Source organism: Macaca thibetana, chromosome 7 (assembly GCF_024542745.1).
Source record: "Macaca thibetana thibetana isolate TM-01 chromosome 7, ASM2454274v1, whole genome shotgun sequence".
In the NCBI taxonomy this organism is placed as follows: Eukaryota; Metazoa; Chordata; class Mammalia; order Primates; family Cercopithecidae; genus Macaca; species Macaca thibetana.
Window position 1 is genome coordinate 38,800,443 of NC_065584.1, and position 12,076 is coordinate 38,812,518.

General features: G+C 44.3%; 1 protein-coding gene and 1 pseudogene across 2 annotated transcripts in view; both read left to right on the forward strand.

The window, feature by feature from the left end:
- ZFP36L1 (ZFP36 ring finger protein like 1) overlaps positions 1 to 12,076 on the forward strand; it is a 242,883-nt gene that overhangs the window by 152,414 nt on the left and 78,393 nt on the right. The window lies entirely within an intron of this gene.
- LOC126958671 (golgin-45-like) lies at positions 3 to 7,357 on the forward strand (annotated as a pseudogene). Its single transcript, XR_007727254.1, has 4 exons — positions 3 to 4,889; positions 5,213 to 5,363; positions 5,654 to 6,006; positions 6,327 to 7,357. The product of XR_007727254.1 is annotated as a golgin-45-like (transcript).

The window sequence follows — 12,076 nt, forward strand, 5'->3', positions numbered from 1 at the left end:
ACAGCTCTTTGCCTGCTCCTTGCTTGATGTTTTCTGGAAGTGTGTGTGGGGTCAAGGATGGCGTGGGGCACCTGTATCTACCCCTAATGTTTTTGACCCTGCTGTGTTCAATCGTCTTACACTTCAGTTTCTTCATTTTAAAAAGGAAAAGGTAATTTCTCCAGTCTCCTATGAGTTGGACAGAAAGTCATGGATGCGTAAAGGACTTCTTGGTGATAAGCCCCACCTTCATTTTTCCACGGCATCAAACAGCTCTGTGACATCTGCATTCCCCCCACTCGTTTTATTTTTGCTGCAGGGAACAGCTTGAGTTGTCTCTTAAGAGTCATCTCATCCCTTGCTATTCAAGATGACCCACAGATGGCAGCTGTTCGGCATCACCTGGGAGCTCATTGGAAATACAGAATCTCAGGCCCCATCCCTGAATGCCGAATACTGTGTGTACTGCTCTAGTTTCTCCAGAGTAAAAGACAGTCTTTATAGGACGCCGTCTGCTCTGGCACCAGGGCCCCTTAGCCCATGCCTTTTATCTGACCTTTGTTTTGCAACCCGTTACATCACTTGCTCCCGGGCATCCTTTGAATTTCATCCTTGGCCAATTCTCATTGTACCCTGTTCCAGCTTGCTTTAAATGATCGGGTGGATGAAATTCTCCCCATTGACAACTGACAGGTAGCAATTAATTGTTCATGCGTCAGTGGGATGAACTCATTACATCTCTTTCCTGCCTATGTGGATGTGTAGCTCTTACATTTTTATCTACCTCTGAATTTTTTGTAGGGACTTTGTTGATAGCCTCATGAAGGCCCATCTCTCCTCTCTCTGGCCTGTCCATTCCTTAACAAAACCCTAATGACTGTTCTGGTACCAAATCTGTGGCAGGAGTGTGACCTAGCTTCTACCCACCTCTTCCATCACTGGACCAGCTCATAGTTTGTCCCTTGGACATGAGGTTAGTGCCCAACAAGTGTAGTCATTTGGTGAAGTAAGTTACTAGAAGAGAGAACAGATTCAATTTCCTGATGTGGTGAGGAGAGGCTGAAGCCTCTGCCAATTCCTTGGCCTATGCCAGGCTCTCTGGTACTTCTGCAGGTGGCATGAGCTGTGTGAAGCGCCTCTGAATTTAAGGCTCCAAAGTTCTCCAACAAAAACAAGACTTTAGACGAGGGTCTGCATTATGGGCGCCAAGGGAAGAAATACAACCTCAACATCAGTGCCTGTCAATGGAGGCAGATGTGAGCTCAAATCTGCCTGCCACCGGCCAGTTGGATTACCTTGGGCAAGTGACCTCCTTAAATGGGGCCAATAATGTTGCTTTCCTTCTCTCTCTGGCACACAGTAGGCATGTAATAAGTGGCAATGGGTATTGTCCCTAGAGTTGTATTAAAAAACTGCTGTAGCAGGGCATGGTGGTGCATGTCCGTAGTACTAGTACTTGGGAGGCTGAGGTGAGGATCGCTTGAGCCCAGGAGTTTTGAGTCCAGCCTGAACAACATAACAAGACCCTGTCTGTAAAAGGGGGGAAAAAGTCAGCTGTACTTTGTTATGCTGTTTAAAATATTCTTAAAGAAAAAGGCCTGATTACGGAAAAATACCATTAAGGGAAGCCGTCCTTCAGTCTCTGTGCTCTGTAGTAGGCTGAGTAATGGTCCCCCAAGATGTCCATGTCCTAGTCCCTGGAACCCATGATTGTTAATTTATATGACAAATAAGACTTTGCAGATGTGATTAAGAATCTTGAGGTGGGGAGATTGTTCTGGATTATCTGGGTGGGTGCTCAGGGAGCAGGCGTGTCAGCATCAGAGGAAATGTGACAACAGAAGCAGGGGTTGGAGTGATGTGAGGCCACAAGCCAATGAATGTGGACAGCCTCTAGAAGCTAGAAAAGCCAGGGAAACAGATTCTCCCTGAGAGCCTCCAGATAGAATGCAGGTCTACAGACCCATTTTGGGTCTCTGTTCTCCAGAACTGTGAGATAATATGGTGGTATTGTTTTAAGCCACTTCATTTGTGATAATTTGTTACAGCAACCATAGGAAGCTAATATGTGCTCCATCGTTCATGCCCTGGGGAGCTGGCTGCCTTCCTGATGTCAGTGACCCGTGGCATAGGCATGACCTGCTGGAGAAACTGCCCTATGTTCAAAGGCCTGAGTGTGCAACACTGGCCCTTGGGAGACTGCCTTAGCTGCTGGACTTGACTTCCTGAGCCCTAAAAGTGCCATCCATGGAGAGGGCAGAAGGAAGCTTCCAAGCTTTGAGAGCCCCAAAAGGCCAGAATAGCTGGGCCCAGCAGGAGATGGGGGGGCTGCTTAGCTCAACTGGTTAGTGGCAAAGGGCTAAGGCTGACAGCTGTGGGCTTAATCCAAGAATGGGGCAAGTCACCTCACTTGGAGGTCTCTAAGGTCACAGGCTGCCCCTCCCTCAGTGCCCCCTACAGATGAGGCCAGGCTTAGGGGGACAGAACATAGGTAACTGGGCAGTAGCTGGACCTGAGCTTTACAGGACACTCAAACACTGCCTTATAGGATCCTCATCTGAGCAGTAGCTCTAGAAGTTGCTTTGTGAGTTGTTTTGTGATCATCATGGCTTTCACAGCCCCAAAAGGGGTGGAGAAGCTGCTATCTGAAATGCAGTTGAGACCTGAGCAAGCACAGCGAAGGTGGTGACATTTGTCAGCGACATGGGCCAACTAGCCAGCTTAAAGACACAGGGGAAATTATTGTAAGGCTTCCTGTTGTCTCAGATGCAGGAGCCAGAGGGCAGTCCAGCTCCAGGTAGGCACCAGCCACAGAACTGGAAAGCCCTTGGGAGGCTGAGGTCCTGCCTTCTCTCTAGCTTTTCTTGGCCCCTCTGTGTGTCAGCCTCCCTCCTCTCCCTGCAGTCCAGCTTTGGGTGCACACCTCCCCATGGTGGCAGAGGCCAATTCCGCAGTGCCTAGTGTTGACATTTTCTTAACACAAGAGACTAGTTCCAATTCCAAATGTCCAGGACGCACTTGGCCCAGACTGACCTGGTCTGATAAAATGATGCCTGTCAGTGGCTGAAGCTGGGGCCATTGCTCATGGGCTAGATTGGGTATCACCTTTAGGATAACCCAAAAGGTAGTCTCATAAGAACTGTCTCAATTCATCAATTTTCACATTGTAGCATCTCTGATATTGAGATACAGCATACAATCGATCTCACTTTAGGATTAATGGTGTCTTACAATTGCTGTTGGCCAGACAGCAGTCATGACTTAGTGTCATTGCCTGCCTATTTGAGACAGGAATGTGAGTCCTGTCTGTTGTCTCAAAAACTTCCATTAATCTTATCTCCCGGTAAGATCAAGCTCCAGTATCAACACTTGCATAGTGGGTCCCCAGAAAGAAAATGCTGGTGATCATGGTGTAGTACTGGCTTAAGAAATGCTAGCCAGGGTGCAATGGCTTACACCTATAATCCCAGCACTTTGGCAGGCTGAGGTGGGCAGGTGTTTCAAGCCTAGAAGCTCAAGACCAGCCTGGGCAACATGGTGAAACCCCATCTCTACTAAAAATACAAAATTACCTGGGTGTGGTGGTGCGTGCCTGTAATCCCAGCTACTTGGGTGGCTGAGGCAGGAGAATCACTTGAACCTTGGAGATGGAGGTTGCAGTGAGCCGAGATTATCCTGAAGGAAGGAAGGGAGGAAGGGAAGGAGGGAGGGGAGAGAGAAAAAGAAAAAGAAATGCTGCATTTTCAGTTCTATTGATGGCACAGCAGGCAATGGTGTGTGAAAAACAGGCACTTAAAGACTCTGAGCCGGGTGCAGTGGCTCATGCCTGTAATCTCAGCACTTTGGGAGGCTGAGGCGGGCGAATCATGAGGTCAGGAGTTTGAGACCAGCCTGACCACATAGTGAAACCCTGTTTTTTTGTATTTGTAAAAATACACAAAATTAGCTGGGTGTGGTGGCGGGTGCCTATAATCCCAGCTACTTGGGAGGCTGAGGCAGGAGAATTGCTTGAACCCGGGAGGCAGAGATTGCAGTGAGCCGAGATCGCGCCACTACACTCCAGCCTGGGCGATAGAGTGAGACTTCATCTTAAAACAAAAAAAATAATAAAAAAAAAAAAAAAAAAAAAACACTGACAAGGGATTCAGAAGAGAGTTTTAGCAAATTTGCTTTCCTCATATTGTACATGATACATGTCTAAAAAAGTCTGAGCTCTTTCAATAAGTATATAATAATGTAAACATATATGAGTACGTAAAGAACATAATAAAATTCTAAAGAAAGCATTGTGTTAATGGTTTAATTGGTTACATTTTATAGCTCATAAAATAATGGAGCATCTATAAATCTGATCATATCTTAGTTGAGTATACTATGGCCTATGGGCCCTATTGCCTGTCAAATCCCCCAAATCTGGATTCTATTTTTGATGGAAGAGGAAAAGAAAGATCCATCCTAAACTTAATCCAAAGGCAATGGAAGGGATGTCTGGAGGGCCTGGGCGGGTCGGCTTCAGAATGGAAGAGGTCTGTGAGAAGTTAACCTGGCGATACCGATTCAAAGAGCCTGCCGAGTGAAGCCCCCTGAAATGGGGAGAATAAGAATCTTAGAGGTTGTTCAGTAGAAGTCTTGGAGTGCATTTTCAGTAGTTAAGGGGAAAAAAAAATGACTACTCTTAAAAGTTTAAAAACCAAAGTCACCCTTACTTCATCCCCAAACTGAGGAGCAGGAGATGGAATGGACACTGAGGAGCCTAAATCTGTTGAAGTTCCCTCTGGGGTCCAATCCAGAAGGCATCATAGCCTTTGGGGTCCATGGAAGAAAGCAGTTCCATCACAGAGAGCCCACGAGTTCAGCCAGGGAAAATGCTCACTGAAAAGCAGTAGAAGTGGAAGCTGTAAGAATATTAGGTCCCGCCGGGTGGGGTGGCTCACACCTGCAATCCCAGCACTTTGGTGAGGCTGAGGCGGGCGGATCACCTGAGGTTGGGAGTTTGAGACCAGCCTGACGAACATGGAGAAACCCAGTCTCTACTAAAAATACAAAATTAGCTGGGCGTGGTGGTGGGCACCTGTAATCCCAGCTACTTGGGAGGTTGAGGCAGGGGAATTGCTTGAACCTGGGAGGCAGCGGTTGCAGAGATCCGAGATCATGCCACTGCACTCCAGCCTGGGCAACAAGAGCGAAACTCTGTCTCAAAAAAAAAAAAAAAAAAAAAAAAAAAGAATATTAGGTCACAAAGTTGCTATAACTCATGATAGCTCCAACAAAAATACAATAACTCATGATAGCTCCAACAAAATTATGATGTCTCTGGGATATCATAAAGGAGAATTCCTTGGTCAGTCAGAAAGAGTTATAGAACCTAATAAGGAACTCTCAGAGTAAAGAATGTATTAATTAGAGACTGGGCATGGTGGCTCACGCCTGTAACCCCGGCACTTTGGGAGGCCAAGGCGGGCGGATCACAAGGTCAGGAGTTCGAGACCAGCCTGGCCAACATGGTGAAACTCCGTCTCTACTAAAATACAAAAAATAGCTGGGCATGGTGGTGTGTGCCTGTAGTCCCAGCTAATGGGGAGGCTGAGGCAGAAGAATCACTTGAACCCAGGAGGCGGAGGTTGCAGTGAGTCGAGATCATGCCATTACACTCCAGCGTAGGCAACAGAGCGAGACTCCATCAAAAAAAAAAAAAAAAAAAGGAAAAGCTCAAGAATTATGAAAGAAGGTTACTACAGGACAAAGAAGGTCTTTGAAACCAGCTCCGTATGCAGACGGAGGTAAGTCATGAGCTTAAAAAGTTGCTGGTGGCTTCTGTTGTGGATGATCTTCAGTATCACTTTGAATGTCTAGCCTGTGAGAAAAAATCAGCTTATTTTAGAAAATGAAGCCCTAGGTTGAAACACAGCTCAGCTTTCCAAACAGTTAGAATGTATGTTGTTAATACAGTGTGATGTATGGCGAAGTAAATTCCTTGCAAGCAGAGTAATGGCAGATGAGTTAACTAACTCAAGAGCATCAAGAGCAGTTTTGTTTTTCTGTTTTTTGAGATGGAGTCTCGTTTTGTTGCCCAGGCTGGAGTGCAGTGGTGCAATCTTGGCTCACTGCAACCTCTGCCTCCCGGGTTCAAGTGATTCTTGTGCCTCAGCCTCCCAAGTAGCTGGGATTACAGGCACCCATCACCACGCCTGGCTAATTTTTGTATTTTTAGTAGAGTTGGGGTTTTGCCATGTTGGCCAGGCTGGTCCTGAACTCCTGGCCTCAAGTGATCCTCCTGCTTCAGCCTCCCAAAGTACTGGGATGACAGGCATGAACCACCATGCCCCACCTCAAAAGCAATTTCACAGCGTCAAAAACGTGATGCACGTGGTTCCATACAGGATCTCCTAAGTGAACAGCAACAGTTTCATCAGGAAATGATAGCTACCCAGAAATTACTGGAGGAGCTCTTAATCTCTTTGCAGTAGGGAAGAGGGCAACCTTACTCTCCTAGCATACAACCCCACAGCACAGCAGAGCTGGCATTAACAAATCACAAGTTGGCAAAAGCAGTAAATTCTCATCTTCTGGGAAATGTTGGCATTAACAATCAAAAAAAGATTCCATCGACAGTTGAATTCTGCAGCACCCCAGTGGAGAAAATGGCTGAAATGGTTCTACAAATTTTAGCTCCAACTACCTAAGCAGAGAGCTCGCCTGATAATCCATGTTTTGAGTTTTCACTGACCACCTTACTTGCTACAAAGAAAAATTTTGGATGATTTCATCCCTATGCTAGATATGAAAATACAGCTTTCAATTGTTGCGATCACTGCCAGGGAGAACTTTCTGCCCTTTAACAGTCAATATATTGGAGGCATGCTACAGGTATTTGCTTATTATCCAAGAGTCATTATTATTTGGGAGCTGGGGTTCTTACAATGCTAGAAGTAATAGCACTTCCTATTTACAAAATGTATATACCCAAAGATGTTTTATGTACTAGACTCCAGATTACTCCTTCTTAATTAATATCTCAGCATAATAAAAGAATGAAACTGTATTTAAAATTTAAATGCAGTTGCATTTTTCTCTTTGAGCTTATACAATGTTTTAGAAACAGTCTACTTTTTATAAATATCAAGTTGGATATTCTTGTGTGTTAAACTGTATTTAATATTTAAAATAGAGAATACTTTCCAAGCAATACATGATGCTTTTCCTAAAGGACTCTAAAAGAAAAAGGTTCTATAACTTTTTTTTAAGCACTAAATTATTATTTATCTTACTGGATAGTTTATATGAACAGTGTTCATGTAGGTACACTAAAGCAAGGGTAGGCAAACTACAACCATGAGTCAAATATGGCCATACCCATTCATTCACTATTGTCTAGGTTGTTTTTGCACTGTAGCTGCAGAGTTGAGTAGATGCAGCAGGGCATGTATGGCTTGCAAAGCCTACGGTATTTACTGTTTGATCCATTACAGAAAAAGTTTTCTGACCCCCACTCTAAAGTAATTGTAGTAGAGGACCAGAGGATCTTTATGGTAATTTTTTGAGCTACAAAAGAGCCTTGGAGAAATGGATGAAGGGATTAATCTTTTTAAAATAAATGCTATAAATTAGAAAAAGAATAAATATTTTAGAGCCAAATTAACAAGTATGTCAGCAAAACGTGTTAGTTTTATGCAGGGGATTGTGTATTCTGAATGGACACAATCTGACATATATAAAAGAAACAGATTCTTAACTATTGACTCTTTTTAGCAAATGCAACACAGAAGAATATCCAACTTGATGTTTATAAAAAGTAGACTGTTTCTAAAACATTGTGTAAGCTCAAAGAAAAAAAATGCAACCCATCAATTAACGTATATTATGTAATATATACTATTGTATATTTATTATGAGCCATCATAAATGCCCATTGATTGGCCTTTAGGAATAATTACAAAATATTTATATCAAATTATGCAAATTTGTTGCAGAAGTGCCTATCAGTAGAGAAGTCTTCAAAGGACAAATCTCGTCAAATAATAATATATTTTAACGTCAACTTAAAAACAAAGGCAATATAAAACATCCCCTCTTATCACAGATTACCTTAAGATATACTTTCTGATTGCACTCTTTAGCATCTTCCATTTCTAATCATGCTTTCTTGTCTAGAAATCTCCTTAAGTCCTACTTTTCCAACCAACAATGCAAGAGAAATTTTGCAAACTCCAATACCTGGGGAAGCTGGCTTCTGGAAACAAGCTATTTAAAAGATGGCTTGTGAACACTTGTAAAAGGATACGGGGGGGCTGGGCACAGTGGCTCACGCCTGTAATCCCAGCGCTTTGGGAGGCTGAGGCAGGTGGATCACAAGGTCAGGAGTTCAAGACCAGCCTAGCCAACATGGTGAAACCCCATCTCTACTAAAAATACAAAAAATTAGCCGGGCGTGGTGGCAGGTACCTGTAATCCTAGCTGTAATCCTAGCTACTTGGGAGGTTAAGGCAGGAGAATTGCTTGAACCCAGGAGGCAGAGGTTGCAGTGAGCCAAGACCGTGCCACTGCACTCCAGCCTGGGCAACAGAGTGAGATTCTGTCCCCCACCAAAAAAAAAAAAAAAAAAAAAAAAAAAAAAAAGATACAGGGATCCCTGGGCCCAGCCTAGTTCCAGGTAGAAGAGGCTCTGCTTGATCAACTCTTCTTTTGGGGCTGGATACTGGGCTTTACAGAAGAGCAATATAAAGATGTCTCTGTCCTTGCTGAAATTCAGACAAGCAGCGTCTCCTCTAATCCTGGTGGGAATGATGGGGAAAGGGGAGTGGATGGAGAGTCCCACTAGAGGACTAAGTGCTGTGGAAACGAACATGCCAGAATGTGCTGGCTTATGCATCTGACAACTTGCAGGGACATTTCTGCATGCTGTGAGGACCAGTGATTATTCCCAGTCAGTCATTTTTCTTAATGACTTGGACTCATCAAACCCATGGGATTGGGTTTTATGGGATTGGCCATTATGAAGCCAATAAGGTAAATGGGAGATTTGGGGTTCAAAAAGACCTTAATAGGCAGTCATGATGTAATCTTACAAGGCTACATTTCATAGTCATAAAATAAAACCCTGAAATTGGGTCTAAAACACCAAAACCTGTCTCCAAGGTGGGAAGATTGGGATCACATGGAAAAGAGGCCGAGAAGACTCGAAATGTGAGTCAACAGCGTGGTGAAGCAGCTGAAAAGAGTTACTTCAATCTCGGGCTGGACAGATAACTTGGGAGCTCAGAAGCTGGTGGTGCCTACGTTTTCTGCCAACGTAGCTGTGAAGCACAGAAAGCTGGTCTCTGATGAGAGAAGAATGAAACAATGCTCCACAGTGGAGAAGAGACCCTGCCACGTGTCAGCCCGAGCCCATGGGTGAGTGACATGAATTGTATCCTGGTCCCTCATGACACATTTTCCTTTTCTTTCTTTCTTTTTTTAAGCAAGACTTAATTTTTTCTTTTTTTTTTTTTAAGAGATGGGATCTCACTCTGTCACCCAGGCTGAAGTGCAGTGGTGCAATCATAGCTCACTGCATCCTTGACCTCCTGGGCTCAAGCGATCTTCCTGGCTCAGCCTCCTGAATAGCTGGGATTACAGGTGCATTTATTTCCCTTCTCTAATTTGAGTTAGTGCAGGTGGATTTGGGATTGGATTTGTAATCCAAGTCCTACTCAAAGCAAATGTTATAAGGACTGTGAGAGATGGGCAGGACATGACCGCTAACACTGAGTGGTTTGGTAAGATCAGGTGGTTGAGGCTCATTTGGGACTTCAAGGATCAGAATGAATGGAGATCTCTGCTTACTCTTCCAGCATCTTCTGGTGGTGAGGGAGAGAGGAGGCTTCCTGGGCTGTACTCACTGCAGGAGTCTTTTTAGTTCCAAATTTGCACTCCATGGTGAAAGCAGCATTTAAAAAAGAGAGAAACCCATTCTTATTATATAGGTAATGGAAGTGGGGAATGCAGAAGGAATGGGTTAGAGATTTCCAAAGGAACTTCTGTGGTCCTCAGTGACTGGCTAAATGCAGTTGAAGAAGGAGAAGAATGTCCATAGAATGTTAGTGTTGGAAACACCTTTGAGGTCATGGAGTCCAACCTTCCCATTTATTGTAGGAGAAAACCAAGGCCTGGGAGCATGGATTGCCTTGCTGTAAGTCACAGGGGCTGAGGCAGAGCTAAGATGAGAACCCAGGTCTCCCGACTCGTATCCCAGTGCTCTGTACAGGACAGCAAAGTTTGGGGCCATGATGGTCAGGAGGAGAGAGAGAAATGGAGGTGGGAATAATTTGGTTTTATGTACAATCAGCATGAGATAATAAATTTAGTAAGTCATCAATGTACCCAGCCCAGTGTCATTTGTGGGTGACAGTAACCATTAGATTGTATAGTGGTTAGGACCCTTCTGGGTGCAGGAAACATAAAACCCAATCTAAGCTGGTAAAGACAGAAGGATAAGCCGGGTGTGATGGCTCATGCCTGTAATCCCAGCACTTTGGGAAGCCAAGGTGGGTGGATTGACTGAGCTCACGAGTTTGAGACCAGCCTGCGCAATATGGTGAAACCCCATCTCTACTAAAATACAAAAAATTAGCTGGGCATGTTGGCACATGCCTGTAGTCCCAGCTACTCAGGGAGGCTGAGGCACAAGAATTGATTGAGCCCAGGAGGTGGAGGTTGCAGTGAGCTGAGATCCCACCACTGCACTCCAGCCTGGGCAACAGCAGAGTAAGACTCTGTCTTGGAAAAAAAAAAGGATAAGTTACTGGCTCAAATAACCAAAATGTCCAGAGGTAATGCTGACTTTCCAGGTGGCTGAGGCAGAGACTGAAATGCCAGCAGGGCCTGGATTCTCTGGCTGGACCCTATTCTCAAAAGCGTCTCTCTCTGAGGTGGCAAAATGACTTCCAGCAGCTCCAGTTTTCCCACCTTGTGATTGCAAGTCTGGCAGAGAGACACTCTTGAAAAAGGAGCAGCCCCAGCTAGAGGCAGGCAACATGGTGGCCCCAGCCAGGACACTAGGTTTTGCTTATTGTTATATGTAAAATGTTTATTCAGAAATAGAATGCTTGTTTCTCAGCACCACAAGGAAAAATTAGCATTCAGACAAAAAGTTTTCTCAGCAAGGCAATTTTACTTTCTGCAGAAAGGGTGCTCCTTGAAGATGGAACAATGGTGAAAACACACCTGAACAAAGGAGGGAAACAATTTTTATCCTTTACATAGCTTGTCCCTGCTACTGTGCCCTGTCTCCATTGGCTGGAGCCAGACCTCACAATCTAAACTAAAACCTGACTGGCTAATAATTTAAAACTTTTCTAAACAGGTGAAGGCAAGGGAGAACAAAGGAAAAGAGGAAGTTGCTTATGCCTAATAGGGAAGGTGCATAGGCTGCAAGCTGGGGCATGCCTGTGAGCACGTCCAGCACAATTATCTTGGTTAAAGTACAAGAACATAGAATGTACTACGTGTTTGTGAGCATGTCTAGCACAAGTATTTTCGTTAAAGTGTAAGGACATAGAATGCACTTATTCCTATGTATCTAACAGCTACATAGGATAGGGCTTAGTAAAGAGTTAATAGCACAAAGCAAGGAGGCTTGAAGGAAGTTGGTCTTTAAAAGAAACTATTATTTCTAACACTTACAACTTATTCTTTAACAAGAAGGGAAGCTTTGAAGAGGAAAATTTTATCAGGGGAACCCACCCCCGATAGTCAACATGGGTTCTTTTCTATTTCCCTAAGCATCGGCTGGTCTGAGAAATAAAGGGAAAGAGTACAAAAGAGGAAAATTTTAAAGCTGGGTGTCCAAGGGAGACATCACATGTTGGCAGGTTCCATGATGCCCCCTGAGCCGTAAAACCAGCAAGTTTTTATTAGCGATTTTCAAAAGGGGAGGGAGTGCACAAATAGGGTTTGGGTCACAGAGATCACATGCTTCACAAGGTAATAAAATATTACAAAGCAAATGGAGGCAGGGCGAGATCACAGGACCACAGGACGGGGTGAAATTAAAATTGCTAATGAAGTTTCGGGCACGCATTGTCATTGATAACATCTTATCAGGAGACAGGGCTTGAGA